The sequence below is a fragment of the Musca autumnalis genome, unplaced genomic scaffold, assembly GCF_047663935.1.
Source record: "Musca autumnalis isolate F117 unplaced genomic scaffold, ASM4766393v1 scaffold_1, whole genome shotgun sequence".
NCBI classification, from domain to species: Eukaryota; Metazoa; Arthropoda; class Insecta; order Diptera; family Muscidae; genus Musca; species Musca autumnalis.
The window spans coordinates 111,900,800-111,928,390 of NW_027411644.1; the positions used below are offsets into that span (position 1 = coordinate 111,900,800).

The following is a 27,591-nucleotide window of genomic DNA, read 5'->3' on the forward strand; positions in this document are numbered from 1 at the left end:
CGTTGTATAGCAGATACAGCTCGTGGTTCATGCGACGTCGATATTCACCGTCAACGCAGATTGGTCAGTAGATCTTTCGAGAAATTTTCCTCCCAAGCACACCAAGCACTGCCATGTCTGCTTGCGCAAGTACCCAGGCTTCGGAGCCATACATCAGCACGGGTAGTATCAGTGTTTTGTAGAGCGTTATTTTTGTTTGACGAGATGTGGCTTTGTTTTTAAACTGCTTACTTAAACCAAAGTAGCATCTGTTGGCCAATACAATTCTTCTTTTTATTTCACAACTGATGTCGTTTGTAGTGTTTACGGAGGTGCCGAGGTAGACGAAGTCTTTTACTACCTCAATATTATAGGAACCAACTTCCACAGTCGGTCCGAGCTCAATGGACGCATTGCGCGTCGACACCATCAACTTGGTCTTCTCACCGTTTACCGCCAGACCCACATTAGCAGATTCTCCTTCGACCTTCATAAAGGTATCAGTTACTTCTTTTACTGATCGGCCCATGATGTCTATATCATCAGCATAAGCAAGTAGCATGTGGCTATTGGTCTCGTATAACCTTTTCCAGCAGGATGTTGAAGAGATCACACGAAAGGCTGTCTCCTTGTCTGAAACCTCTTTTGGTACCAAACTCTTCGGAGAGGTTCTTTCCTATTTTAACTGAGGACCTCGTGTCAGTTAAAGTCATTTTACAAAGTCGGATGAGCTTTTTGGGGATACCAAATTCAGACATGGCTTGGAATACCTTTGAAACGCAGCGGGCTGTCGAAGGCTGCTTTATAATCGACAAAAAGGTGGTAGGTGTCGATCTGCATCTCTTGGGTCTTCTCCAGGATTTGCCGCAGGGTAAATATCTGGTCAATGGTGGACTTGCCAGGTCTAAAGCCGCATTGGTATGGTCCAATTATCTCGTTGACCATAGGCTTTAGTCGTTCGCACAATATCCCTGACACGATCTTGTAGGCAATAGGGAGTAGACTTATGCCCCTATAGTTAGAGCATACAGTCTTATCTCCCTTCTTGTGGACGGGGCACAGGATACTCAGGTTCCAATCGCCGGGTACTCGTTCTTCCTGCCAGATGGTGCTAACTAGCTGATGAATACACCTTATCAGCGTGTCGCCTCCGGGTTTTGAACAGCTCGGCTGGTAAGCCATCGGCTCCTGCTGCCTTATTATTCTTCAGCTGATTTATTGCTGTCTTTACCTCATCTTGGCTGGGCGGTATACATTCAATATTATCTTCTGGGATTGGGACTGTGGTAGAAGACGACGAAGCTTCGCTGCTATTGGATACCAACAGTTTTGAAAAATGTTCTTTCCATATCCTGAGTACACTATCTGTATCAGTTACCAAATTACCTTGCTGGTCTGTACAGGAGGATGTGCCTGTACCAAAGCCATCAGTTTGATGCTTGACTCTTTGGTAGAATTTTCGGACTTCATTCTGGCTCCTGTACATCTCGATTTTTTCACACTCCCGCTTTTCCATCTCTCTCTTTTTCCTGCGGAAAAGTCGTTTCTCCTCTCTCCTTTTCTCCCTGTATCTCTCCTGTGCGCTACGCGTTGCTACGGATTGTAAAGTAGCCCCATATGCCGCATTTTTCTCTTCGGTGCCGCGCGTTCACACAAAAGAACGTTAAAAACTTGGATTTGGGCGTCAGATTAGTAACCCTCCCATAGAAAAAAACAGCCTACTATGAAAAAACGAAAGAAAAGAAAAACAAACCCCTCTAAAGTTGACGAACCCCGCAAACGTTTTAAGGACCATGATCTGCGAATCTGCACCTGGAATGTTCGCACTCTCTATAGAGAAGGTACAGTCTTCGCATTGGCAGACGTACTTGAAAAGTACAAGGCCAATATTACTGCCATACAGGAAATACGATGGATTGGGAAAGGCGTCACAACAACACCTAAAGGTGACGCACTGTATTATAGCTGTCAAGACGTAAAGCATGAGTTTGGTTGCGGATTCGTAGTTAGTCGGAGGCTAAAACATCTGGTATTAAGCTTCACCCCAGTGAATGAAAGACTTGCTGCAATTCGAATAAATGCTAAATTCTTCAACGTCAGCTTTATTTGCGCTCATGCTCCCATTGAAGAAAAGGACGAACAGACCAAAGATATATTTTACGAGCGCTTAGAAGATACGTATGACCGTTGCCCTGCCCATGACATTAAAATCATTCTACGCGATTTTAATGCCAAAATTGGAAAGGAGAATATCTTTGGTCCAAAAGTCGTGAAATTCAGTCTCCACAGTGAAACATCTGACAATGGTATGATGCTGATAGACTTTGCACCTGTAAAAAACATGGTAGTTAGCAGTACCAGATTTAATCATCTCGATATTCATATGGGCACCTGGCTGTCTCCAGATCAGAAAACAAGAAATCAAATTGATCATGTTGTGATAGATGGAAGACATTCATCGAGCGTGTTGGATGTACGATCGTTCCGAGGAGCAAACATTGATTCGGACCACTACCTTGTTGCAGCAAAGATACGCACCCGCTTAAACGTAGCAAACAATGTACGAACAGACACAACACGAAAGTTAGACATCGGTAAGCTGCAATCACAACAGATAGCCACAGCATATTCCACTCAACTAGCCCAATTGCTTAATCAAAGCACTCCTCATCCCGATAACATATCAGCGCAACGGCAAAGCATTGCCCACTACATGCAAACAGCCGCAAAATCCATACTTGGATACCAGAGACCCCCACCAAGAATCCATGGTATGATAAGGAGTGTCGTTCTACCACCGAAGTTATGAAAACTTATGTTACAAAAATGTGTAAAATATCGGTGGAACACATATTTTAGCTATTAGTTCATTTTTGACAGGTTTTGTGTATTGATTGGCATCAGATTGTTTTTAATCAGAAGAAGGGAACAAAAAGCTTTTATGAGGAGTATATTTATCCCACCTTTGTTTACTTTTGACATACAAGTATACCGAAAAAAGACATGCCAATTTTTTTTAAGAAAAACTTAAATGACGACCAGGAATTTGTATCAAAGCTTTGCTAAAATGGTAATTTTTGAAATTTATGGATCCAACGAAGTGCAAAAATAAACAGCACAATATCTAAAACAGGGCTAGATACCGCTTAAAATGAACTAAAATCGCCATAAGATGGGAGGGAGGTGTAAGGATAACAACATCTCCTGCAGACCTGCAAGGGATAATCAAATAATTATACGAATTATTAAGCAGATCTCTCAGAGGTTATCAACAGATGTTGAAATAAGACTTGACACCGATAAATCTATACAAATCCCTCCGATGCATACCGAGGACATCGGTATACCAAAATAAGCAAATTGTGGGAAAACAGTGATTTTCAGGAAAAATGAAAATTTTTATAGAAATTTGCAATTTGCAAATTTTTTTGAATTTTGCAGAAAATGTGTGGTATTGTATTTGAAGTAGTGAAATAGAGTAATTCTCGTCGATTTTAATCAATATTTAAGTTATATGACTTGAAGAAATGAACTTGATCACTAGTTAGAAAGATAAAAGAATGTGTCTCTTTATACAAAAAAGTTGAACCGAAATGCCCTGGAGGTATTTTTATGGATAAAAAATGATACTGTATTCATGAGGTCGAGATATTTATCAGATCCAAGAACTAACCAGACAGATAACATGTCAAAATCTCACCATGTATACACCAGAAGTGTCGTATAACAGGGTGCTTTGGCATAATACCGCCTCTAAACGTATGTATATAACTACGTAAAACTGGTAATTTTTTGCAAATATGTTTAAGTTCTTATCGGACCCGATCAGCTTAAGTAATCTAAAGTCAGGTTCCGTGACTCTAATCTGGAGTCTAGACAATTATTTATTTATTCTATAACCTTGGTATTTAATAATTATCCTAAGAACACAGGATTCCAAAGGATATATTAATTTATTTAGTTAACTGGTTTCCTTTAAAATGTCTCCAGATAATAAATAAAATATTTATTTCACAATAAATTATTACAAAAAAAAATAGTTTCTTCAATTTTGAATTTTGAATCAAATTTTCTCAGTTGCATATGTTTTGATCAGAACCAAAAGTGAGATCGAGCTTTGTTTTGTATATTTTTGTAAAATAAGTTCAACTTTTGCAAAAGAATTTTTAAATCTTTAAAGGGGACCCAATAAACAATCAATCTACAAAAATATTTGCATTTCGAAACCACAAACTAGCTCAGAACTATATAAAATATAACTAGTCATTCCAGTTGCAAATGTTTTGAGCAGCACTGAATATTCTTGAACGGGGTCGAATTAGGCATGTCTGTTGTTTTTGTAACAATGCAAATATGTTCATTCGTGTATTATTTCAGTTATGAGCCCAGCAACAATACTCATTACAATTTTTGATTCTGGATACAGGGGAACCAAAACCTCCCCCCTCCTCCCTAATACTATTTACAAAGTGACCTACTAACTCATTAAGTAATAATTATGTAAGTAGTTAAATATGTAGTAGCGACTTGATGTAACCAGATAGTAACGATGGAGTCGAAGAGATCTGGAAACAGATAAAAGAAAATCTTTTGTGCATATGTGAAGAAAAAATAGGACAATACCTTAAAGAAAAAAGAGAATGGATAACCACCTCTACATGGACCCTAATCGAAGAAAGGAAAAGTTTAAAGAAATTAAAAAATGATGAACCATGCCCTGCTCGGCGCATAGAACTGGAAAAACAATACCAAATAAAGAACAAAGAAGTGAGGAAGGTTTGTAGAAAGGACAACGTATGTACATAGACGAGCGTTAGCTAATGACGCAGCAAATAAAAATGATACCAAAACAGTTTACAAACTTACAAAGAAACTTATTGGAAAGAATGTTTCCTCAGACCGGCCAATAAAATCTAAACTTCGAAAGTAGCAGGCAGGATTTCGGGCAAACAAATCGTGCTTTGATCACATAAATACACTCCGAATCATAATGGAGCAAACAAAAGAACGGCAAACCCACATACATATATCTAACCTTCGTAGACTACACTACTGCTTTCGACAGCGTTTACTGCCAAAATATATGGAGTATTCTTAGCTCCCTTGCCATCCCTAAGAAATTGATCAATCTCATAAAATCGCAATACGAAGTGCAGAGTTGTACACAATGGACGCCTCACAGAACCGTTCACTCCTATGCCGGGTGTAAGACAAGTATGCTTACTTTCACCTATTCTTATTCTTCTGGTCATCGACAAAGTCCTCACTCACACAATCGATAACAAAAATCGAGAAATTCAATGACATTAACGGAATATCTAGAGGACTTGGATTATGCAGACGATATATGTCTTTTGTCCACCAAGCATTGCGACATGCAGTCGAAGATTAATGACTTGATAACACAGTCAGCTAGTGCAGGACTTAAGATCAATATAAATAAAACCAATGCAATTTATTTTATTTGCGATGAACCGATCGAATTCGTAGAAAAAATTCGTTTATCTTAGAAGCATTATTGCAATTGAAGGCGGAGCAGAAGCCGACAAACAGAATTGGAAAAAAAACGGAGCTTTCAATCAACTGCGAGCCATCTAGAACTCTGCAATAATATCGGCGAATACAAAAATAAATATATTCAAATCGAACGTTTTATCCGTACTACTTTACGGGTGCGAAACTTGACTGACAACATAAGCATTAAACTCAAAGCTACAGTCATTTAAAATCGATGTCCTCGATGCGTAATGAGAATATGGTGGCCAAATGTTATAAGCAATTCCCAACTCTACCAAAGGTGCAATACTGATCCAATAACAATAACCATAAAAATAAGAAAATGGAAATGGATAGGGCATACGTTGAGAAAAAATAACTATGAACTATGTCGCCAAGCCCTAGATTGGAATCCTCAAGGTAGCAGGAGAAAAGCAAGACCTAAAAACTCTTGGAAAAAAGTCTTATGATGGAGTTATAATCCGCCAGAAATCATGGAGTGAAATAAAAGCAATAGCGAATGACAGATCATCCTGGAAGATGTTTGTAGAGGCCCTATGCTTAAGTTAAGCGGAAAAGAAGAAGATTTTTGCTCGGGAGGTTCTGGTTGCCCTGTATGCAGACGCAACAATTCTGCAATCTGAACTTGTTGCGTCCATAAAGAATGAAGAGACAGGTTAGTGGGGTGTTCTGTGATCCCAAGCTTGCCTGATCAACTCGTTGGGTTCTCTCTCTCTCTCTCTCTATAGATCATGAAGATCTCCCATAACGTACCTGTGTGTGGGAAACCTGCCCATTAAATTCTGACAGGGATGCTCACGGCGATTAAACCCAACATTGACAACATCATGTGGCGCTGATGCACCGTTAAACATTCGTCTCCTCTTGAAGATGGTACACTGGTGTCATGAGGAGGCACCCTCTGGAAGTCCTAATGGCGGCATTCTGGCAGGTTTGAATATTCTTTCATGCATAGCGAAAACTTTTGCATACCGTACTTTATCACAGACCATCAACTTGATGACCTTCTTCCTACATCTGATGTTATTGTAAATAGCTGTGGCTTGCGCAAACGACATACATCTCTATGCCGTCTGGAGAATGTGGAATTTCAGAAAGGTAGAGGTTAAACAGTCCCGGAGATATAACCCTTGAGGAACTCCATGTTTTACTCTACGGGTTTTCCACTTTTTGTTGCTGAATTCCAAATAGTTAATTAACCAACGTTGCACACACGGCTCTACATCCTTTATCAGCTTGGCATGGTTTACGGTAGCGAAGGCCTTCGATAGATCAAGTGCCACCATGACCGTTCGGTCGCACGACCCCTCCGGTCAATCCTCTACTGATATGTAATGCTGTTGAAATACTATGTATTTTTCCGGAATTCATGTTGTTTGTTGGGCAAATGGAAAACTGCTTCCCATCGTGGGGAGGTAGACTCTTTGCTACTGGCGGCAAGAGTGAAATCGGCCTGTACGATTCACCTCTGCTGGTATCCTTGCCAGGCTTTAGTAGCGCTTCTGATACAATCTGGGTGGCTATCGATACTTCTTATATACTCAACTTCCGGTTCATCCAGTTGTTTAAGCATTACCATTGATATTTCATGCGGGCCAAACGCGTTGGATAATTTCGCGTATCGGATGGCACCTGAAACATCGCCCTGGTACTTCCTCGACTGAGACGGCTCTTCTTACTCGTTTTCGCCCTATCACTCTCGGGGTGCTCTATGAACTGCTGGCTAAAATAATACGCACACCACTTTGGGTTAATTACTGTGACGCCGTTGAAAATAACAGCCGTTTAGTTGATAATTTTTTTTTTGGATTCGAGCGTGATTCTTTCAACCGTAGCCCACAATTTACTTTGCCCTGTACCAACGATGCTTTGCTTGCCCGTCTAGTTCGATGACGTGCTAAATCGCTTTTCGTTTTGGTATAGCCCCCTTATAACGGTACCTCCCGATTTTCGGTATGTTGGGAATTTTATTCACAATTTTTTAACCAAACTAGCTATAATTTGACATTTGAGGTTCTCAGTGGTCACGAAACTTCTACCTCCCTACTTTCGGTATTTTGAGGGTTTTAGCTACATTGGATGATGCAACAACCCGGTATTTGCCATTTGGGATTCCCAGTGGTAACAAAAAACACTAAAAAAACACTAAAAATTTTCAATAGAGTTGAAGTTTTTGGTATATCGTACTTCCCGATTTTCCGTATTTTGAAAATGTTAGCTGTATTTCTTGACCGAACTTGCTGTAATTTGGCATTTGATGTTTCCATTCTCCCTCTAAAGTTGTCAATATAGGTTTTTTTGTTTGGTATAGTCCGCATATAACGGAACGGCCCGATTTTCGGAATTTTTAGATTTTAGCTACATTGTTCAACGGAACTACCCGTAATTTAACATTTGAGATTTCCTACCGTCACAAAATTTTTTCACCAAAAATTTTCAACATAGGTGTTTATTTTTGCAGTTTCCTGCGACTATATCTCACACACATTAGTTGGTCTCCCTTGGGGCTATAACATAGTTTTATAGCGCCCGTAGAACGAGTCCTCCCGTTTGTCGGTATTTTTAAAGTTTATCCACATAATCCAACCGAAATGTTTTCCCATATTATTCACGGTGAAGTGTAAGAAGTTCAGCCCGGTCGAACTAAACGCCTTTTCAATTGTTTGCACTCTGATCATTATTTTCTGTTTCAAGACACTGTTCCATGTGACAAATCTAAATTTAGTCTCTACACTACTACAATAGAGTTTATTGGAATTGCTTCGTTTGAGGCTTAGCAATGAATGAAAGTATTTTTTGTAGTTGTTCTGTTAAGAAAGAAATAAAAAATAATGAAAATTAAATGCATATGATTTGCTAGCTGGAACTGATTCTTATACAAAGTTATTTCACATTGCCAAATTAACGTTGGCGTTTTTGGGTGATATTTTTCAACTCTTTAACGATCATGGTATTTGTTGTAAAGCAGCTGTATGGAACTAAGGCGCCTTTACAATGCAAAGTAAAAAAACATTAAACTAAAAAATTATTTTAAACCAGAATAAGTTATTAATGTAGAATGTAAATTATTACAGAATCCAAACTGTGTGTGTTGATTCCATGGTTCTGGTGGTGGCCAATCGATCTTCTAGTTTCAGTTTCAATTCATTTTTTACTGCATTTTCTTGGCTGTTGCAATGACATGCCGGCAAATTTGCGTGTGTCATTTTATATGAGATAGCCATATTCTTTTCGCCAGAGATATGCCACACCAGTAAACCAGCCGTACTGCCAGCCAGCCCAATGCCCACAACGGCCTTAACCAATGCCGGCAACAATTTTACCATTGGCTGGTTGTCTTGATATTTGGTCGTCATTTTTGGCCGGGACAATCAGTCGTGTGCCTGTTACAACAACCTGTACGCCCAAACATTGTTTTGTAGTTTCAGATGCTGATTTTGGTTTTTTTTTGTATTTTTGGTTACAATTTTATTACTCTTGATTTTCGAGTTGAAGATAGAAATGAATTGCAAAAAAAAATCGAATTATCTTTTTATGCCAATATTGCCAGCCAGCCAGCCACTCATAAAGCAAAGGTTTATTCTACAGTTTCGAAATTTTTTGCTTTATTTTTATTTAATGAAAATAGTTTAATTAAAATGTATCCAATTTGTTAAGCTATCTTAAAATGATGTCGAGGTTATTGATTTATTATTGCTTTTTGTTGCATATTTCCATAAAATTAGTTGTGTTTTTTTGGGGCGGTTGATTCTGCGCGTATCTGTTATCTGTACGAAAATTAATAATGTTTGTATTATGAGTATATGTATACAAACATATAGAGAGCAGTTTATGTGTATTGTTTTAATAATTATTCTTAGGTACTGGAAATGTGTTGTAGTTTCATCCGGACAAGGTCTGTCACTACCACAATTTCTGGAAACATTTTGCTTTGTGGGTACATCATCCATGAAATTAGACTTCCGACGAAGTTTAAAACAACTTGTATCCGAATTTACTCTGGTGAATAGAGACAATTCGTATAAAATATAAATTATTTAACATTAGATTTATATAGCAGGGAAAATATATATTTAATAAGGCCATTCGGATATCGGATGAGTCCACAGGTTGGATACAATGGAATGCTTGGTACATATATATTTCGTTCATTTGATAGTAAAAAGGCTTCAAAAATACTTCACAGCTGCAAATTTGCAATAAGTTTAGTATAAATACAAGTTTTCAAACTCAGCCTTTGTCTGATGAGCTGAAGTAACCACCAGCGAATCGTAGCATATTGGTTGGATGTGTAGACTTCGCTAGATATCACTTTTTCAATACAAACTTCTTATGCCATGATAGCTCAATTAATTCAATTAAATAAAACTTTCACAAATAAATGATCTTCGTCCTAATAAGACAACAATAAACTAGAAAACAAGTAAAAAGTCCTTAAGTTCGGCCGGTCCCAAATTTTTATACCCTCCACCATAAAATAGTCTTATTTAAAATGGAATAATTAGTTTCCTTTCACAATTTTAGGGGGGGAAATTTTTCGACCATGGATAACCCAAATGCTTAAATTATCTAATCTAAACAATGTGTTCAGCCAGGTGAAAAGTACCACCTACGGGGCTATATCAAAGTGTCCAACTATCATTGCCATTTTTGCTGGAAAAGTTTTATAACTGCAGGGAACCTCAAAAGTCAAATTACGGGTAGCTCCGTTAAAAAAATGCGGAGTTACCGTTATATGGGAGCTATGCTAAAACATGGACCTCTGCGGACGATTTTTAGTGATGAAGTCTCGTGACCACTGAAAATTTAAATGTCAAATTACCGCTAGTTCGAGAAGTTTCAGAAAATGGTGGAGAAGTTTCAGAAAATCGTGAGGTACCATTATATGGGAGGTATAGCATAGTTCTGTTAAGAATTCTCAAAATACCGAAAATCGGAAGGTATCGTTATATGGGGCCTATACCACAACATGGACCTATATTGATGATTTTTGGTGGAGAAGTTTCGTGGCCGCTGAGAACCTCAAATGTCAAATTACAGCTAGCTTGGTTAAAAATTGTAGCTAAAATCCTCAAAATACCGAATATCGAGAGATACCGTTATATGGGGGCTATACCAAAACATGTACCTACACTGACGACGTTTAGTGGAGAAGTTTCGTGTCGACTAAGAACCTCAAATATCAAATTACAGATAGTTGTGTTACAAATTGTAGCTAAAATCCTCAATATACCGAAAATCGGGAGATACCGTTATATGGGGGCTATACCAAAACATGGACCTATATTGACGATTTTAGGTGGAGAAGTTTCGCGCTCACTGAGAACCTCAAATATCCAATTACAGATAGTTCTGTAAAAAATTTTATCTAAAATCCTCAAAATACCGAAAATCGGGAGGTACCGTTATATAGGGGCTATACCAAAAACATTGACGACATTTAGTGGAGAAGTTTTGTGGTGACTGAGAACCTCAAATATCAAATTACAGATAGTTCTGTAAAAATTTTAGCTAAAATCCTTAATATACCGAAAATCTGGAGGTACCGTTATATAGGTGTTATACCAAAATATTGACCTACATTGACGTCATTTAGTGGAGAAGTTTCGCGCTCACTGAGAACCTCAAATATCAAATTACAGATAGTTCTGTAAAATTTTTTAGCTAAAATCCTCAAAATACCAAAAATCGATAGGTATCGTTATGGTGGGCTTATACCAAAACACGGTCCTATGTTGACAATTTTTGGTCAAAGTACAGCTAGTTTTGTTAAAAATTGTAGCTTAAATCCCCAAATTACCGAAAATAGGGAGGTATCGTTATATGGGGGCTATACCAAAACATTGACCTACATTGACGACATTTAGTGGAGAAGTTTCGTGGTGACTGTAAACCTCAAATATCAAATTACAGCTAGTTCGGTTAAAAATTGTAGCTAAAATCCTCAAAATACCGAAAATCGAGAGATACCGTTATATGGGGGCTATACCAAAACATGGACCTATATTGACGATTTTTGTTGGAGAAGTTTCGTGGCCACCGAGAACCTCAAATGTCCAATTACAGCTCGTTTGGTTAGAAATGATAGCTAAAATCCTGAAAATACCGAAAATGCGGAGGTACCGTTACAGACCACATTTATTGTCCAATCGATGAAAACAGTTTACCAGTTCTTTGTAGTGGCTAAACAAGTATTCCTAAAAAAAATTTTGAAAATCGGGTCAGATTTTAATTTTAGCTATATAAAAAGTGCCCATGGAAACTTTGAGGCCCCAGTGGCACGTGTTAACATATTCCGATTGAGCTCAAACTTTGGCAATCTTAATTTTTAACAAAACTAAACATATTAGGAGAGTGCCGCATAAAAAATCCGACATCATTTTTTTTCCTTTGAGTTAACTTTATATCCTCGCAAATGATTATTTCAATGCGTTACAAATGGAAAAACAATCTTAATATACCCTCCATACTATGGTGGAGGGTATAAAAAATAGTTAGGAGTTCTCCAACTATTTCGCTAAAGTTCCACCAAATCTTCATTAAAAAATAGGGTCTACCATCGCGAAAGCTTAGTTGCTTACTGTGATAACTTATACGGATAACAAATTAAGAGTAATATTGGAATTGCAATCATTGAAAAAATATGAAAAATTAAAAATTCTGTCATTCGCGAATTAGTTAAAATCAGTTAATGTGCACTAGATTTTGGATACAGCGAATCAATCTCTTTCAATATTTATGCATATTTCGATGTTTCATGGGTAAAAGTCGCACGATGTGATTCGATTTTAGTAGCACCCATCAAAAATACGTTAAGCATTTTTCAAGAACCAAGAACCGCGGTTGTTTCTCCACATTCTTTTTTTTTTGGTAAAATAGCCGTATTACTGTCGTATCTCTGTAATTGATGACACACCTTTTTGCAATTATTACAATCGGGTAAAAAGGATTCAATTTATTCAAAATTTTTCAAAGAAAATGGCGGTTTGTACGCGGATTTGTCAAAATATATTTTTACAGATTTTTCTATGTTTAAGGTACCTATATCAAACATTTGAGCTTTCGGTTAAAAAAAGCAAAAAAACTACTAAATTCACGCGGGGTTCAAACTAAATTGAATGACACTTGTACATTTTACACGCAAAGATAGATTTAAGAATTAAAGAAAGTTCAATCATCAAATTTTGACCTTTGGACCACACTCTTTAGATATGCATTAAACGACGTAAAATCAGGAGTTCTATAATCCTATTATAAGTTTTGAATATTATCTTGTTTTTTAAAAAATATTAAAAAATTAAAACAAACAAACAAAATTCCGGCTTAAAAATGTCACCATCAATTTTAGGTGGATGCAGTGGATATATGGAAAAAAAATCTCACACTAGTGTCATATTGCCCATCGAGTATTCTGTGAGTCTTTCTTTGGGCATAGGTCTATAAAATGTAAGGTTGAGCCAGAAATCGGGAGGGAACATAAAAAAAGTTGTTGGCTTCAATCCATTTTTACCAGGTTTGTGGGATCCCTCCTTCTATATAGAATATGTTAACAGATCGCGAATTCTGAAATGGTGAAACTCGGATTCATCGATTGTAAAACATGTTTGGTTTTTACCCTATACCCTCGCTAGCATAAAAATAGTATAAAAACAAAGGAAACGAAAAACAAACCCCTCTAAAGTTGACAAACCCCGCAAACGTTTTTAAGACCCTGATCTACGAATATGCACCTGGACCAACACCTTGTTGCAGCAAAGGTACGTACCAGATTAAAAGTAGTAAACAAAGTACGAACAGACTCAACAAGGAAGTTAGACATCGTAAGCTGCAATCACAACAGTTGGCCACATCATATTCCACTCAATTGGCCCAATTGCTTAATCAAAGCACTCCTAGGCCCGATTACTTTTCGGCACAGTGGCATAGTATTGCTAACTCCATGCAAACAGCCGCAAAATTCATACTTCGATACCAGAGACCTCTACCAAGGAATCCATTGGAAGGCTACTCTACATTCAGTAGCAATGCGTAGCGCAGGAGAGATGTATCGCGAGAAAAGAGGAGAGAGAGGAGAAACGTCTTTTCCACCGGAAAAAGAGAGAAATGGAAAAGCGGAAGCGTGAAAAAATCGAGATGCACAGGAGCCAGAATGAAGTCCAAAAATTCTACCAAAGGGTGAAGATGGCTTTGGTACAGGCACATCCTCTTATACAGAACAGTAAGGTAATTTGGTAATAGATACGGATAGTCAGCTCGGGATATGGAAAGAGGATTTTCCCAAAATGTTGGTATCATTTATGAGCGAAGATACCGCAGATCCGCCCAGCCAAGATGAGGTTAAAACTTCAATAAGCCGGCTGAAGAATTATAAGGCAGACGGAGTCGATGACCTACCAGCCGAGCTGTTCAAAACCGAAGGCGACACGCTGATGCATCAGCTAGTTAGCACCATCTGACAGAAAGAACGCTTGCCCGGCGATTATAACCTGAGCATCATGTGTCCCGTCCACAAGAAGGGAGATAAGACTGTATGCTCCAACTACAGGGGCATACGTGTTCTACCTATTGCCTACAAGATGGTGTCAGGGATACTATGCGAAAAAGTTGGGCCATACCAATGCGGCTTTAGACCTAGCAAATCCACCATTGTCCAGAAATTTATCCTGCTGCAAATCCTGGAGAAGACCCATGAGATTCAAATCGGCACCTACCACCTCGATTATAAAGCAACCTTCGACAGTCCCCTATTCCAAGCCATGTCTGAATTTGGTATCTCCGTAAAGCTCATTCGACTTTGAAAGATGACTCTTACTGATACTCTGTCCTCAGTTAAAATAGGAAAAACCTCTCCGAACAGTTCAGTACCGAAAGAGGTTTCAGATAAGGTGACAGCCTTTCGTGTGATCTATTCAACATCCTGCACACGTCAAAAGAAATGACACACTATATACCAATAGCCATATGTTACTGGCTTATGCTGACGATATTGACATCATGGGTCAATCAGTGAAAGTAGTAACTTATACATCCTGCAATTTTTTACAAAACCAAAAAAATATGTTAATATCCTTTATGTAGTGCAACACTTCTGTCAGAATATGGTTAATTTCGTGTCGAACAGTGATATGAAATAATTTTTTTCTTTGAGGAATTTCATGTAAATAGTTATTATAAAAAATATCTGACAAGGCTAGGATATTGAAATATACACTACATAAAGGATATTTACATTTTCTTTTTAAAATAAATGCAGGATACTGTCAAAGGATCTTTTAGTATTTAATTTTCAAGGACATTTTTGATGTCCTTATTATACTTGAATGCAATAAATGAAGATTATTATATAAAGCCAATATTTTTCAGCATCGTGCGATGACTTAAAATAATTTTTTTGAAAAATGTTCTCCTTTGAAATTTGAATGTTCTTTAAGACGTCAACGGGATGAGAAAAAGAAAAATCTGAAATGACTTATTAACCTGCGTCCTTTCCATTAAATGTTATTAGTAAAGTTCCGGTAAAGTGCTCATATTTCGCACTGTGCACACTGCGTCACCTTTAGCAATACGGCACTTAACCCCCTAGGGGTGAGCGTTTATTCACCACTTGCACGGTGCGATCGATCTTTGCCCACTAAGAGTTTAGGCAACTGCAATATCCTGAGCGTAGTTGAGCCAAAACCACTTTGGTTTGTCGTGGCAGCGTCAGCTGCGATAAATGGAGGATTTACTCCGAGGACTTCATTCACACTATATTTGCTTATGGCCTTAGCAACTGTATGAATGTGTGAATGCTATTTAAATCAGTTCATCTAGGGGTTCTCTCCTGTATCGGTGGACATCGTTGTCTAGAGCGTGGATATCCTTCTTGATGTGCCTGGGCGTGTCGGGCCTACCCACCAGATGGTGATTGGGATGGCTCTCACGGCAACACCCGAGCAAGTACTGCAACGAAAGGATCTCATTGTGTTGTTGCACTGGAAGAATCTTTGCCTCCTCGTGTAGATGATCCACTGAATGCATGAGGAGACACCCTGTTTCTGTCCTCAGGGCAGCATTCTGACAAGTTTGAATCTTTCGCGATTGCGTATCACCTGGGACCAAACTGGAGCCACATAACTTACTACAGACCGACCTACCGGATTATACGATGTCAACAAAGTTTCCTTATCTGCACCCTAAGTCCTACCTGCTAGGGACTTGAGGACCTTGTTTCTACTTTTCATTTTGTCTCAGATAGCTGTGGAATGCGAGGACGATATGAACGAAGTGTTGAATATTACTTTTTTTGATTGTTTTTAAGTCTGGAGTGTTAATATTGAATATTACCCTTAGAATTTTGGGGCAGTTTGTTGTCTGAATTCTGCAACCATCAACTACGACATTCAACTCTCTTCTATACTGCGCCGTACATGTGGTGAATAGAGTCGCCGTAGATTAAGTGGCGGATATCTGCAAATTCCTCGATTAAATAAGAGTTCAGTCATTCACAAATGTCATCAGGGAAGGTACCTGACGCCAGGATCGTGCAATAATCCGCATACATTACGAATACAGCAGAGGTTAAACAGTTTCGGAGTTCCCCACCTTGGGGATTTCTCCGTTTCACTCTACGGGGTTTGTTCTTCTTGTTCCTGAATTTCACGTAGGACTGGCGTCCACACATATAATTGATTATCGAACGTTTCGGACTTGGTCGGAGGGTTGTCTGCTCAATGTGCTCAAACAGAGTGTGATGCTTGACAGTATCAAAGCCTCTTGATAAGTCAAGCGCCACTATCACTGTTCTATCACACGGCTTATCCTGGTTGATTCCTCGACGCGGAATCCATGGTGATTATCGGTAACTTGCTAGTTATTTCTAGTGCTGGGGAGCACTAAGACAAACAACGTTTTGGATGATTTAGCGTTCCTGATGGCATTCGCAACATCACCTATTGTAAACTGTGGTGGTTCACCCTCAGCAGGAAGAAATCTGATGCGACGTAGTACTCTTATCTTCGCCCCGTCACTCCCGGGTTGCTCGACAACTGTCGATTGAAATAACTTGCGCACCTCTTCGGAAGCGGAAAAGTGGTGCACTTTTGTACGGAGGTACCTGAAGGATTGCCCCGACATAGTCAATCTTGGGACTAGGTCTAATTTTTTAAGTCATTACTTTCGATAGCTTCCTTGACAATCAGCTATTTAAGTTTGTCACCGTAAGGATGGACTTGCTCACCAAATAAAGTTGTATCCGAAACCACAGATTCGATTGTTACTGTATCTGGATGGTTTCTGGTTGATTTGTTTTTATAGAATCTTTACAAATTCCCGAATCTATAACAAAATAAATTCAGATTTCTAAATCTTTTTAAAAAAACTTCTTCAATTTATCAGTTGAGTGAATTACATCAATAAAAACCACCTGATCGATAACATTTCTGATCAATATGTCAGACTTTTGACAAGAGATTATGTGAAGAAAGGCATAATCCAAAGGAACAAATATCTCATATCCAATAACTCTCTCCGCTTATCTGAAGCTATGTTTGTCGATTTGAAAACACAAATTTAACAAATGATATTTTCACTAAAAAGTAAAAGAAAACATTAATCTAGATACGGTTGAGGGTGGAATAAATACCACCAATATCTCAACAAGCAACTATGAACCCGAAACGCAGCCACAATGAAACACCTGTCTTGTGTTATTGGCCAACCTGTCTTAAGGAATTGGGAACAGCCGAACATTTGTTTCTGCCAAAAGAAAATAATGACACCAATGTAATATGAATGAATACGTCTGACTGACTGACTTAGTGAATGAATGATTTGACTGAGCTTCAAAATTGGATAAAAATGATAAAAACATGACATTATAATAAATTGAATTACAACAGTTTGAACAAAACAATACAACACCAAAAAGTGTGGATAAAGCAAATGATTTCAGTTTCATTCAAGGGAAAATTTAGAAACATAAACCGCCTACCACCGGACACGAATGAAATTGACAGTCTTACACCAAACTATCGATCGATCACTTACCAAAGTTGGTGGGGTGAGAGGAAATAAATTGTCGTTTAGTTCCGAAATCATATATCAAACAGAAAAAATAAGCTAATTATGGCCAAAATACATTTTTACATATCACACACAGATTTGTATACAAAATGCATTCACAGCTATCTCTTTGACAAACCTCTATTTGTATGCTAATGAATTGTTTGAAAGATGCTGTCTTGAAATTAGTTCCGTCGGAACTAAAACCGTAAATTGTTGTTATTGGCATTCTTATGGATATGAAGAAAAGTTTACAACACGGAAACCGGAAAGATGATACACTTCATTATTGTAAGATTTTGCTGTTGTTGTTTAACTGAATTCTAGCCGCTTATCAAACATTTTCGGTAAAGTTATTTCTGTTGTTTTTGAACGCATCAGATAAACGTAACAAAATGAATGCACTACAACAACAATAACAATTGTGGTAAAAACATACATAGCTGTCACTGGCCATTCAGCCATTATTAACTGACAAAGCGACAGCCTTTCAAAATTTTTAACAAATTGACTGTCAAACTTGAAACATAAACGTTTTTAACATCTCCAGTCATAGTAAGATACAAATATACAACATCATCTCCATTGGTGACCATATGGAGGGGAAAAGGGGGGGGGGGGGGGGGGGGTTGTTACACTTAACTTTGACTTCAAGGTTTCTAAAAATCAAATCTATAAAAATCTACTACAACTTGGCTTTTTATGAATGAATGTGGAAGTGTATCAATTTTTATGGTTTTTATATGAATCACAATACATACACCGACTTTGTACGAGTGAGCTACAAAACTTCCGGTCAATTTTTTGTTTGAATTTTCCATATCATTTACAGGAACAAGTGGGCAATTTATTATGTTTGATCAGCTGACTTACAAAGAAATACATTTGGAAAAGCTTACAAAATATATACATACTTCAATTTGTCTTCACAACAAGTAAATCTAAAATTTGAAAATCAAATTGGGGTCTAATTGCATTTGTTATTGAAGCCTTTTTGCACATGTTTTGCGACCAAATGCAATCCAGTGTTTAACAGAAAAAACAAATTGGGATGAATTTCCGAAAGTTATTATGAAGAAAACGAACAGAAACTAGGGTGTAATTTCATACATTTTATTAAGAACAAACAAAAAACGGTTCCCGGACATAACACCCAAAGAGGACATAACTAAAAAAACGCGGACATAAATCCCAACGATTTTTTTCTTAATTCAAAGTTATTTTTTTTGCTTTTCGAAATTTTCCATTATTTTCTATTGATCAAAGAACTGTTATAAATTTTAGAGAAGAAGTTAGAAGATAAGCGGAATTGTACATTTGGGAAGGCTTAAGTGCCAAAGAATACCAAAGTCTCCACATATTCTTCCAGATAGCATAAATGTTTTTCAAAATTATATCTGAATTTGTCAGTAGCACCTCGGAGAAATTTTACCAGACTACGGTATTCGACAAAGATATTTTGTATATACGAGTATATCAATTATTTAAATAGAAAAAAATTAAATCGGGAAATTTTTTATGTGTTTTCATTTTTTACAAAAACTCTGTATTTTCTTAAATAGTACAAATATTTTTGTAAGCAGTCGCGCGTTTTTTTTTCAAAAATATTCTCGCATGCGGCGTTTTTTGGTTTTATAAAATTATTTACAATATTTTAGAAAAACTTTTTATGTTCAAAAATTGTGAAAATATTTTTGTAAAAATTTGCGCAATTTTGTAAAAAATATTTTCGCCCGCGGCTCTTCTCGTTTTTATAAAAGTATTTGTAATTTCTTAGAAAAACTAAGTATTTAGTAAAACTGTGAAAATATTTTTGTAAAAAAAATTACTAAATTTTTTCAAAAATATTTTTGCCTGCGGCGCTTCTCGGTTTTATAAAAGTAATTGCAATTTCTTAGAAAAGCTTTGTATTTAGTAAAACTTGAAAATATTTTTCCCTGCAGCGCTTTTCGGTTTTATAAAAGTATTTGTATTTAGTAAAACCGTGAAAATATTTTTGTAAAAAAATTTGTATTTAGTTAAACTGTGAGAATATTTTTGTAAAAAATCGGGCGATTTTTTCAAAAATATTTTCCAATGCCGTGCTTTTCGGTATTATTTTATTATTATATATAATTTTATTATTATTTATTATTTTTATTTTATTTTTTTTTTAATTTTTTAGAAAAACTTGCGATTTTTCAAAAATATTTTTGGCTGTGGCGCTTTTGGTTTTAAAAATATTTGCATATTTTTACAATAACTTTGTAGTTTCTACAATATTTAATATATATTTTTCCTCTGCTACTCTCCAAATCAATGAAACGGAATTAGAAAAAATGGAGAGTGGGAGTTGTTTCAATATGTTAAAGTGCCTGTTCTAGAACCCGCAAGAAGCTACTATCCTTCCATAATAATATCGAAAAAATAGTAAAAATTAGTATATTAGTATAAAACTATAAAAAAAGTACAGCCGTCATTAAATCATTTTATTACAAACTATTGTATGAACATCTTTAAAAAGCCTTTTTGCAAATACAACCGAAATTTGTTGCTTCATTTAAACACCAAATTTAAGTGAATAAATATTTTGGGGCCTAAATGGATAGTTTGGGGCCTAATTGTATTTTCGGTGTTTGGGGTGATATTGCATTTGCCAAATGCCTCCCAATTTCAAAAATGCATTTTAGTCCCAATGAAATTTTGGGGCAGGCATAAAGGTATAAATTTTTTGTTGCCAAATTTAGTTTGGGGTCTTTTTGTATTGGGGCCAAATTGAAAAAACACCACAACAATTGGGGTCCATTTTCATTTCCGCTTGGGATGTTATTTCATGGGGCCTTATTTATGTACGCCAAAATATTAAATTACGTTAAACTAAGTTTGGAAGAAATTTTTGAAAAAGTTTGAGTGTTTTTTTTTGCACACTAGGCCTTGCTGACAGGGTTTTTGGGCCATTATATCAGGAAGTATGGACTTAATCCGAAAAAACTACTTTGCCGTTGTTAAGGGAGCAGCTAGGACAACTAATTCAAAAAAATTCAAAACGATCCGAAAGGAGCTCTTATACTTCACTTTTAACGAATTATGTGTGGGAGCTACCCGAAGGAGTGGACCGATGTAGTCCATATTCAACCCGATCTATATCTGGAAGGAATAATACGAGTTATCGTTTACACCATTTTACAGAAGAATTTTGAACATTTGTAGAGGAGGTACAAAAAGGAGTGGAACGATATGGCCCATCTTCGAACATAAACTAAGTTGGGACAAACTATTACGAAATGCAAAATTTGGTTCGACTCTTCAAACTCCCGAAAATCGGGACGTATCTTCTATGGGGTTACATCAAAGCATAGACCTACACCGACAATTCCTGACAGAAATACTCTATATCCCCAACAAAGACTATATACCGAATTTTACTAATTTTTGTAGGATAATGCAGCTAAACCCTTGAAAATACAAAAATCGGAAGTTACTATTCTGTGGGGGCTATATCAAAACGTGGAACTATACTGACAAAATTTCGGGGAAAATTATTTTCCCCAGAAAAAACATAATAGCAAATTTCAGTCATTTCAATCAATCAATCAATCAATCAATCAATCAAAATATTTTATATTTGATATAGTTTTTTATTTTATAATTACTACCCCTATTTTTATACATAGTAATTATGTTTTGGAGTAGTCATCCCTCCCTTAAGCTACTTAATTTTGATTTTATTTGTTATCAGGCATTATATTGTAGTGTAAAGACTTAAGATCGAAAGACTTGGCATATGAGAATTGAAATAAATAAAATGAGAATTGCAATGCAAAAACCATTAAAGTGGGAAGTAGTTATTTGGTTTACATATGCGGCTACGAGATTTTCTAAATGTCTTTGTTGAATTCGCATTTAAATGAATTCATCGGTTACGTTTATTCTTGACTTCTTGTCGTCATAAAATTGGGAAAGAGTTCCTTGTTTCAATACAAAGAACTAAGAGAACTGATGAGTCCAAGTGGCGTTGCCTTTCCCGAAATTAAATAAATTTTAACTACATCCCACTTTAAAAAATTTGTTGTTTTTAAAATTTGATAAAATTCAGGAGGAAATTTGTATACCCCCAACGAAGACTAAATGTCAAATTTCAGCCATTTCGGTGTGATATTGAGGCAAAACCCTCCAAAATACCGAAGATCGGGAGGTACCGTTCTATGGGGACTATATGAAGGCGTGGACCGATATAGCCCATTTTCAATACAAAACATTCTTGGAGTAATATAAACTTCTATACCAAAGTATAACGCCCTATCATAAAAATTGCGAGCTGTATCTTGATTTCAACAGACGGTTGGAGATGGTTAAATCGACATAGAATTTTATGCCGATCAAGAATAGATTATAGGGTCTCCGACGAATATTTCTAATTGTTACACACGGAATAACAAATTTAATTAAACCCTCGATATTATGGTGGAGGTTAAGTTATAACGTTGTAACAGACACCACAATGACTACGAGTATCTACAGTAAAAATCTGAATTTAACATTTGTGTATGACGGAGTGGTCCTAAATGTTGGGACATTTCGGGGTCCAATTATCAAGAATTCTCCATTATTTAAATTTAAGCAGAAGTGACCTTAAACTGGATTTAACCACAAAATATTTGAATTTTTCTGAATGCGGTACCTAATGGACCGACATAATCCATCTTGGAACTTTATCTTAGTTTGGATATATTCCTTTCGGCAGTTGTTTTCGTCATGCGTTATTTTAGTTGGCCACCGTAATTTTTCTTTTAATTTTCATGCAGTAAAAGGTCTACGTTCGGCCACCGTAAGAGCTTTCGGACCAGAAAGACGAAGTTGGCCGCGTAAAATATTATATCAATACACGAAAGAGTTGTCCCATATAGGGGTTCTTGGAACAAATTGTAAATGTTCGACCAAATCGGATACTCAATTTCTAAGTTATCATACCCATCAGAATTTAAGTTGGTGCCGGAGGGGTTTCGGATCCCGATTGTCATTATCTCAAGAAGTATTGAAATAATCAGGATCATAAGAAATACTTTAATTAAACCATAAAAATCAAAGAAATAAATAATAATATAAATAAATTTATATATGTATCACCTCCGCCAAAAAAATTCTAAACTAATATGGAATAATTAGTTTTGTTTTTGTTATGAAATGGCCAAAATTTTAGATGGGAAAGTTTATTGACCCCAAATACCTAATTTTAGCTAATTTGGTCAGCTAACAACTTGAAAATACATGGAATCGGGCAGTACCGTCGTTACATGGGTCTATGTCTACATTTTTTGATGTAGTAGTTACTAACCACTGGGAACCATAAATACCATATGACATCACATGTTGTTTGAAAAACACTTGAAATCATTGGCACAGTTATAGGTATTCATACCAAAACGTGGACCTGTGTTCGCAATTTTTGGTTCAGAAGAATTTTGTTGACCACTGGGAACCATAAATGCCAATTACAGCCAATTTAGGCTGAAGATATAGATAATAAGCCGTAAATACCTGAAATCGGGCGGTATTGGTATATGGTGGCTATACTGAAACGTGGGCCTATGTCTAAAATATTTAATGGAGATGTTTTCTGACCACTAACCAACCTCCACATACCAAATTACGGCTATATCGGTCTGAACGAGTTAGATACTTAGATCAAAATCAGGAAATGGAATCAGGTTTTACCGTTATATGAGAACTATAACAAAATGTCCCAGCAAAAACTCGGATCCGTTAGTCAATATGTAACCCATTACAAAGTAATGTAACCAAAATAACTACTTACGTTACTCCTTACTAAGTTATGAGTATGGTGGCATAGAGTGTGCTCGACTACAAATCCATGGGTTGTTTGGGTTCAATGCTCACCTTCGGCGTGCGAGTTTTTTGTTAACAAAATAAAAACAGATGGCGGTGCACATGTACGCGTTTAGACAACCCTTTATATTTAAATAAAATAAAATAAAATAAATTAAAATAAAATAAAATAAAATAAAATAAAATAAAATAAAATAAAATAAAATAAAATAAAATAAAATAAAATAAAATAAAATAAAATAAAATAAAATAAAATAAAATAAAATAAAATAAAATAAAATAAAATAAAATAAAATAAAATAATAAAATAAAATAAAATAAAACAAGTAAAAAGTGTTAAGTTCGGCCGGGCCGAAATTTTTATACCCTCCACCATAAAACATTCAAAACGGAATAATTATTTTCTACCTGTCCACAATTTGAGCCAGAGATATTCTGTGACCACTGATACCTATATTAAGTAAAACAAGTAAAAAAGTATCAGTCGGCTTTGCCGACAGAGATATACCCTCGGAGGAGATACTAAAAGGTATGGATCTACATTGACCGTTATGGAAGTGGATTTCCAGCCACAACATATGGTGCCACAAGGGGTTTTTACACTCTTCGGGCTGTTTGCTTAAGAAGTATGGACTTGCCCCTAAAAAAACGTTTACCATCGTAATTGAGGCAGCGAATGCAAGTTGCTTCAACAAAAATCAAAGTGATTCGATATCAGGTCTTAAAGTGAAATTATCCGAAATTTTGTGTGGGAGGTACCGGATGGAGTGGGCAAATATAGTCCATATTTGAACCTGATCTATATCTGGTAGATATATTAGGATGTGTAAAGTATAGACCAATTTGGCCACTCCCTTCAAGAGTTACCGTACGAACAATTTTTCCGAACATTTTTGAACTTTTGTGGGGGAGGTACCTGAAGGAGTGGACCGATATGGCTTATCTTCAAACTTAAACTATGTTTGGACAAAATATTATTAAGGCCAAATTTTGGACCGAATCGGCAGATCCGTTCGAGAGTTATCTTGCGCTCCAACCACCTCACACGGTGTCATAGGGTTTTTTTGCAACTTTCAGGCTATTTTCTCAGGAAGTATGGACTTGCCCCTAATGAAACTTGTACCGTCGTATGGAGGGCAGTGAATACAAGTTGCTAAAACAAAAATCAAAGCGATTCGAGAGATGGCCCTAAACACTAAACCAGACCATATTTAAGTCTGGTACACGTTTCACCTTGGGCAAGGTATGGACCAAATCGGTTACTCCCTTCAAGAGTTATCGTGGGCACAATGTAGCCCATCTTCGAACTTAAACTAAGTTTGGGTAAAATATTATGAAAGCCAAATTTTGAACCGAATTGGTTGATCCATTCGAGAGTTATCGTCTGCAAACTGTCTGAAACACATTTCGTCCAAACATACTTGGGGTCTAAAACCATTATTTCGTTGAGGCACATTTTGCCCGTATGAAAGTGTATATACCCTCGTTAGCATAAATGCTGAGGGTATAAAAATGCATATACATATGTCTAAACTCGGCTGGCAACCTTATATGGGGATAAATCAAAGTGTATACCTAGGTTTATAATTGTTGGTGGAGAAGTTTTGTGACCATTGAGAACTTCAAATGATGAATTGCAGATACTTCCAAAATTGTACCTAAAATCCTCAGAATACCAAAAAACAGCAGGTACCATTATATGGGGGCTATACCAAAACATGGACCTATGTTCACAGTTGTTAGTGGAGATGTTTTGTGACCACTGAGAACTTCAAATGGCAAATTTCAGGTAGTGCGGTAATAAAATGAACCAAAAAATCTTAAAATACAGAAATTCGGGATAACGTTATATGGGGACTATAACAAAACGTGGACCTATGTTGACAATTTTTGGAGATGTTTTGTGACCACTGGTAAAATACAGCTAGTTAGGTTTTATAGTTTTAGCTAAAATTCTTAAAATATCGAAAATCGGGAGTTACCGTTATAGGGGGATATAGCAAAACATGGACCTATGTTGATGATTTTTTTGTGGAGAAGTTTCATGGCCACTGAGAACCTTTAATGTAAAATTACAGCCAGTTCGGTTAAAAATTGTAGGTAAAATTCTCAAAATACCGAAAATCGGGAGGCACCGTTATGTGGGGGCTTTACCAAAACATAGACTTATATTGAGATTTTTAGTGGAGAAATTTCATGGCCATTGATAACCTCAAATGTCAAATTACAAGTAGTTTGGTTAAAAATTGTAGCTAAAATTCTCAAAATACCGAAAATCGGGAGGTAACGTTATATGGGGGTTATACCAAAACATGGACCTATGTTGACGATTTTTGGTGGAGAAGTTTCGTGAGCATTGATAGCCTCAAATGCTAAATTACAGCTAGTTAGGTTAACAATTGTAGCTAAAATTCTCAAAATACCGAAAATCGGAGGGAGGACTTATGTCCATATCTTTTGAAATATAAGTTTGTTGATCACTAGGAACCCTAAATATTAGATTATAGCTAATTCGGATTGAAAATTTGACTAAGAACGTCAAAATACCTGAAATCGGGCGGTACCGTTATATGGGGGCTATAGCAAAACGTGGACCGATATAGCCCATCATCGAACTTGACCTGCCTGCAAACAAAAAACGCATCTTCCCAAAATTTCAGCGTCCTATTTCTATTTTGGTAGATGCTAGAGTGATTGCCACAGACGGACGAACGGACATACATAGATCGACTCGCCACAGAATAACTAAGTATTCTAGTGGTCTTAGAATAACAACTAATTCAGTGCTATATAAAAACTCATTATTTAGTGTAGATTTTTTTTTTCTGGAGTGTACCTATTATTTTTAATAAAAAATATTCTTATTTACTGGGGACCCTTAATGCCAAGTCATTAGTAAGTTGGGCAGAAAATGTAGCGAAAATTTTAAAAATATCTGAAATCGTGAGGTACCGTTATATGGAAGTTATTCGAATATGTGAATCTATATACATAATTTTTGGTGGAGAAGTTTCTTGATTACTGTGTACCGTAAATATCAAATTACAGCTAATTCGGTCAGAAAATGTAGCTAAAAATTTCAAATACCTGATATCGCGCGGTACCGTTATTTTGTGGCTATACCAATATAGTCCATCTTCGAACTTCACCTGACTGCAAACAAAAGACGCATTTTTCCAAAATTTCAGGGTCCTATCTCAATTGTTGTGGATGCTGGAGTGATTGCAGCTGGACGGACATGCATAGATCGACTGAGAATTTACGATTCGGTTCGATTTCCAGGCCAGGCAACATCAAATTTTCAACGGCAGCAGAGTACCCCTCAGTAACGTTGGCGACATTTCCTGACTACTTCTGCCACGTAAAACGTCTGGCGTCTTAAGACACGCCGTTTGGATTTCGCGATAAACAGTAGGTCCCGTATCATTGAGCTAATATTAATCGGGGTGCACTTATCGATATGAGAGAAATCTCCCTTGTCACTTCTAAAATGTTTGTGGAACATTAAATTATTCTTTATAATACCATTTTCTGCAAACATCCTAAAAGAGTCAAGGGGAGACTTCTTTAAGCTTGACTCTATTTTAGCTTGACGAAAAATCAACTTTATGAAAATGAATAATTATGGTCCCCCCAGGAAAGGCATTTTTTTTCGCTTCAACACCTTTGACAGGTTAAATCTAATCTCCAAAATGTGGGTCATGAAATGGATGACATGAATGAATGAATTTTTACTACTCGCTAAGATACTCAAAGAACGATACGTTACAACTTCATTCAATACGCGCATGGGCTAACAGCTCCAATATTTGTTTTATGAATGAACGCAACAACGATTGTGAAGCCAATCATGAATGAATGATTGAAACAAAAAAAGTATTGATTTACACTTCATTCATGATTGTAAATTTGTAACACCCTAAGAAACTGTGAAGCTCGTGCTTATAATAGGCGAGCACATAAAAACCACAAAGAAGAAACAAAGATTAATCTTTAAATGTAATGGAGATGCAATGGCTTACTGGTTGACCGGCTATTCCGTTGAAAGAAAAACTCAATAGGTTAGGCATGACCCCGTAATGATTTCCAAACCGAGGGGTGGGGGAAATGACAAACAGTAACTCAGCATGAATATGGTAACAACTTCATTGGGATATTGTATTTCATTCATATCAAATAAATATAGTTTATTTAACGTTTAAAGTTTCTTTCTTTGGATTCGGAAAT

At 36.6% G+C, this 27,591-nt stretch overlaps 1 protein-coding gene across 3 annotated transcripts in view; it reads right to left on the reverse strand.

Annotated features, from left to right (window-relative positions):
- sr (zinc finger domain-containg protein striped) overlaps positions 1–27,591 on the reverse strand; it is a 571,748-nt gene that overhangs the window by 166,649 nt on the left and 377,508 nt on the right. The window lies entirely within an intron of this gene.